We start from the raw sequence: 5,756 nt of genomic DNA on the forward strand, positions 1-5,756 counted from the left end.
GTGTGTGAGTCTATGGGTCTGTGTGAGTCTATGGGTCTGTGTGAGTCTATGGGTCTGTGTGAGTCTATGGGTCTCTGTGTGAGTCTATGGGTCTGTGTGAGTCTATGGGTCTGTGTGAGTCTATGGGTCTGTGTGAGTCTATGGGTCTCTATGTGAGTCTATGGGTCTGTGTGAGTCTATGGGTCTCTGTGTGAGTAATCTATGGGTCTCTGTGTGAGTAATCTATGGGTCTCTTGTGTGAGTCTATGGGTCTCTATGGGTTTGTGTGAGTCTATGAGTCTGTGTGAGTCTGTGGGTCTCTGTGTGAGTATGTGGGTCTCTGTGTGAGTATGTGGGTCTCTGTGTGAGTCTGTGTGGGTCTCTGTGTGAGTCTGTGGGTCTCTGTGTGAGTCTGTGTGGGTCTCTGTGTGAGTATGTGGGTCTCTGTGTGAGTAGTCTATGGGTCTCTATGGGAGTCTATGAGTTTCTGTGTGAGTCTATGGGTCTCTGTGTGAGTCTATGGGTCTCTATGGGTTTCTGTGTGAGTCTATGGGTTTCTGTGTGAGTCTATGGGTCTCTGTGTGAGTCTATGGGAGTCTATGGGTCTCTATGGGTCTCTGTGTGAGTCTATGGGTCTCTGTGGGAGTCTATGGGTCTCTGTGTGAGTGTATGGGTCTCTGTGTGAGTCTATGGGTCTCTATGGGTTTCTGTGTGAGTCTATGGGTTTCTGTGTGAGTCTATGGTTCTCTATGGGAGTCTATGGGTCTCTGTGTGAATCTATGGGAGTCTATGGGTCTCTGTGTGAGTCTATGGGTCTCTATGTGAGTCTATGGGTCTGTGTCAGTCTATGGGTTTCTGTGTGAATCTATGGTTCTCTGTGTGAGTCTATGGGTTTCTGTGTGAGTCTATGGGAGTATATGGGTCTCTGTGTGAATCTATGTGAGTCTATGGGTCTGTGTGAGTCTATGGGTCTGTGTGAGTCTATGGGTCTGTGTGAGTCTATGGGTCTGTGTGAGTCTATGGGTCTGTGTGAGTCTATGGGTCTGTGTGAGTCTATGGGTCTGTGTGAGTCTATGGGTCTCTGTGTGAGTCTATGGGTCTCTGTGTGAGTCTATGGGTCTCTGTGTGAGTCTATGGGTCTGTGTGAGTCTATGGGTCTGTGTGAGTCTATGGGTCTGTGTGAGTCTATGGGTCTCTATGTGAGTCTATGGGTCTGTGTGAGTCTATGGGTCTCTGTGTGAGTAGTCTATGGGTCTCTTGTGTGAGTCTATGGGTCTCTATGGGTTTCTGTGTGAGTCTATGGGTTTCTGTGTGAGTCTATGGGTCTCTGTGTGAGTCTATGGGTTTCTGTGTGAGTCTCTGGTTCTCTGTGTGAGTCTGTGGGTCTCTGTGTGAGTCTATGGGTCTCTGTGTGAGTCTGTGGGTCTCTGTGTGAGTATGTGGGTCTCTGTGTGAGTATGTGGGTCTCTGTGTGAGTATGTGGGTCTCTGTGTGAGTCTGTGTGGGTCTCTGTGTGAGTCTGTGTGGGTCTCTGTGTGAGTCTGTGGGTCTCTGTGTGAGTCTGTGTGGGTCTCTGTGTGAGTATGTGGGTCTCTGTGTGAGTAGTCTATGGGTCTCTATGGGAGTCTGAGTTTCTGTGTGAGTCTATGGGTCTCTGTGTGAGTCTATGGGTCTCTGTGTGAGTCTATGGGTCTCTATGGGTTTCTGTGTGAGTCTATGGTTCTCTATGGGAGTCTATGGGTCTCTGTGTGAATCTATGGGAGTCTATGGGTCTCTGTGTGAGTCTATGGGTCTCTGTGTGAGTCTATGGGTCTGTGTGAGTCTATGGGTCTCTATGTGAGTCTATGGGTCTGTGTCAGTCTATGGGTTTCTGTGTGAATCTATGGTTCTCTGTGTGAGTCTATGGGTTTCTGTGTGAGTCTATGGGAGTATATGGGTCTCTGTGTGAATCTATGGGAGTCTATGGGTCTCTGTGTGAGTCTATGGGTCTCTATGTGAGTCTATGGGTCTGTGTGAGTCTATGGGTCTGTGTGAGTCTATGGGTCTGTGTGAGTCTATGGGTCTCTGTGTGAGTCTATGGGTCTGTGTGAGTCTATGGGTCTGTGTGAGTCTATGGGTCTGTGTGAGTCTATGGGTCTCTATGTGAGTCTATGGGTCTGTGTGAGTCTATGGGTCTCTGTGTGAGTAATCTATGGGTCTCTGTGTGAGTAATCTATGGGTCTCTTGTGTGAGTCTATGGGTCTCTATGGGTTTGTGTGAGTCTATGAGTCTGTGTGAGTCTGTGGGTCTCTGTGTGAGTATGTGGGTCTCTGTGTGAGTATGTGGGTCTCTGTGTGAGTCTGTGTGGGTCTCTGTGTGAGTCTGTGGGTCTCTGTGTGAGTCTGTGTGGGTCTCTGTGTGAGTATGTGGGTCTCTGTGTGAGTAGTCTATGGGTCTCTATGGGAGTCTATGAGTTTCTGTGTGAGTCTATGGGTCTCTGTGTGAGTCTATGGGTCTCTATGGGTTTCTGTGTGAGTCTATGGGTTTCTGTGTGAGTCTATGGGTCTCTGTGTGAGTCTATGGGAGTCTATGGGTCTCTATGGGTCTCTGTGTGAGTCTATGGGTCTCTGTGGGAGTCTATGGGTCTCTGTGTGAGTGTATGGGTCTCTGTGTGAGTCTATGGGTCTCTATGGGTTTCTGTGTGAGTCTATGGGTTTCTGTGTGAGTCTATGGTTCTCTATGGGAGTCTATGGGTCTCTGTGTGAATCTATGGGAGTCTATGGGTCTCTGTGTGAGTCTATGGGTCTCTATGTGAGTCTATGGGTCTGTGTCAGTCTATGGGTTTCTGTGTGAATCTATGGTTCTCTGTGTGAGTCTATGGGTTTCTGTGTGAGTCTATGGGAGTATATGGGTCTCTGTGTGAATCTATGGGAGTCTATGGGTCTCTGTGTGAGTCTATGGGTCTCTATGTGAGTCTATGGGTCTGTGTGAGTCTATGGGTCTGTGTGAGTCTATGGGTCTATGTGAGTCTATGGGTCTCTGTGTGAATCTATGGGTCTGTGTGAGTCTATGGGTCTGTGTGAGTCTATGGGTCTCTATGCGAGTCTATGGGTCTGTGTGAGTCTATGGGTCTCTGTGTGAGTAGTCTATGGGTCTCTATGGGTTTCTGTGTGAGTCTATGGGTCTCTATGGGTTTGTGTGAGTCTATGAGTCTGTGTGAGTCTGTGGGTCTCTGTGAGTATGTGGGTCTCTGTGTGAGTCTGTGTGGGTCTCTGTGTGAGTCTGTGGGTCTCTGTGTGAGTCTGTGTGGGTCTCTGCGTGAGTATGTGGGTCTCTGTGTGAGTAGTCTATGGGTCTCTATGGGAGTCTATGAGTTTCTGTGTGAGTCTATGGGTCTCTGTGTGAGTCTATGGGTCTCTATGGGTTTCTGTGTGAGTCTATGGGTTTCTGTGTGAGTCTATGGGTCTCTGTGTGAGTCTATGGGAGTCTATGGGTCTCTATGGGTCTCTGTGTGAGTCTATGGGTCTCTGTGGGAGTCTATGGGTCTCTGTGTGAGTGTATGGGTCTCTGTGTGAGTCTATGGGTCTCTATGGGTTTCTGTGTGAGTCTATGAGTCTCTGTGTGAGTCTATGGGTCTCTATGGGTTTCTGTGTGAGTATGGGTTTCTGTGTGAGTCTATGGGTCTCCGTGTGAGTCTATGGGTCTCCGTGTGAGTCTATGGGTCTCTATGGGTCTCTGTGTGAGTATGGGTCTCTGTGGGAGTCTATGGGTCTCTGTGTGAGTGTATGGGTCTCTGTGTGAGTCTATGGGTCTCTATGGGTTTCTGTGTGAGTCTGAGTCTCTGTGTGAGTCTATGGGTCTCTGTGTGAGTCTATGGGAGTCTATGGGTCTCTGTGTGAGTCTATGGGTCTCTGTGGGAGTCTATGGGTTTCTGTGTGAGTGTATGGGTCTCTGTGTGAGTCTATGGGTTTCTATGGGTCTCTATGGGAGTCTATGGGTCTCTATGGGAGTGTATGGGTCTCTGTGTGAGTAGTATGTGTGAGTCTATGGGTTTCTATGGGAGTCTATGGGTCTCTATGGGAGTCTATGGGTCTCTGGGAGTGTATGGGTCTCTGTGTGGGCCCACGAGGCCTACTCCCCGTGAAGCCTGCCCCTTGGCCTGGCCGAGCCTACCGAAGAGGGAGGCGGGAGAGCGGGCACACGAGCAAGTCGAGGTCGGGGGCCGCGAGCTGCGAGTGCGGGCGGCGAGGCACCGGCACGCTGCGGCCTCTGCTGCTGCTGCTGATGATGATGCTGCTGATGATGCTGCTGCTGTTGCTCCTGCTGATGATGTTGCTGCTGCTGATGATGATGCTGTTGCTCCTGCTGATGATGTTGCTGCTCCTGCTGATGATGCTGCTGAAGTTTGGGAGGATTCTGAGTCGGGCAAAGTGCGAGGCCGACATGACGGCTCGTGACGTCACTGCCCGCGAGAGCGACACCGCCAAGGGCGCCCTGAAGACAAACGCTACTGCGGCGGTGACGTCATTTGCAAGTTGCACTTGATCGTGACGTCACCACGCGAGTGTAGCCGCGGTGATGACGCGGTTACCCTCCAGTCGTGGTGTTGGGGGATCGTGACGTCACCGCCCCAGTGTGGACAGGTTTATGACGTCATTTCTCAGTTGATGATCTTAAGAATTGCAACGTCATCGCTCGAGTTGACGTGATGACGTCACCCCGTGGCAAGCGTTCTTTGGAAACGTGACGTCACAACTACCGAGCGCAGACGAGATGGTGACGTCATCACCATCTCGTCTGGAGGCGAGATGGTGATGACGTCACCATCTCGTCTGGAGACGAGGCTCTAAGAAAAGCTGTCTCGGGTGTGGACCAATCAACTTCAAGGACAGCGCATATCATCATCATCAGAGTTGTTTCTTTGTGTTTGCATTTTGACTGCTTGTGTTGTGGTTATTGCAAACATGATGCCTTGTATAAAGGTGTAAGTTTTTGTACCAGTTGAAAGGGTAAAAACCTATCACTATATTTTGCCACTGGTAAAGGAGATGTCTCAGAGTGTCAATGACCTCTTTCAAAGCTGGGAAGTGCGCGGTGCAGGGCTCTTTGGGACAAGTGTCTTTGGAAAAGTTGCAGTTTGGTTCCAAAGGCTTTGATGTGAGCGTATAACTGGCTCACCACTGCATCTTTCATCTTGAAGATTAACTTTCAGCGCATTCAGATGCTTCGTTATGTCAACCAAAACAGCCAGATTTGCCAGCCATACGGGATCGGACAGTTCTTCCATTAGTTGTCTCTTCTCACCCAAACAATGTCCAATTTCCTCTTTGAGACAGAAGACTAAGCTACCTCACATCGTTGTGATATACCACGTCACCGTATTCAGCCTGGATGTCACGCAAGAACTGCTGGTATAGAGCTTTAGAGCGAATACAATTGATTGCCTTTGCCACAGGTTTCATAACAGCGTCAAATTTGAGATGTTTGGCGCATAGAGCCTGCTGCTGAATGATACTGCGAAGTTTAAAAGCGTTGCCGGCTTCTTCGCCGACTTGATTGCAGATCAGTGCGGACAACCCACTTCGCTCAGCAGCCACGGCAGGTGCATCGGTAATGATCCCAGAAACTTTGCGCTATGGCAGTTTCATATCATCAACAGCTTCACAAACAGAAACGAATAAATCCATTCCTCTGGTTTGCCCTTGAAGGCTTTTGAGGTCAACCATCTTCTCTGTTACCTTCATGTTGTCATCAACTCCTCTTGACAAAATAAGTTAGTTGTGCAGTGTCAGATGCAT

Source organism: Lethenteron reissneri, chromosome 67 (assembly GCF_015708825.2).
Source record: "Lethenteron reissneri isolate LAM-NWPU_2019-01 chromosome 67, ASM1570882v1, whole genome shotgun sequence".
Taxonomy (NCBI): domain Eukaryota; kingdom Metazoa; phylum Chordata; class Hyperoartia; order Petromyzontiformes; family Petromyzontidae; genus Lethenteron; species Lethenteron reissneri.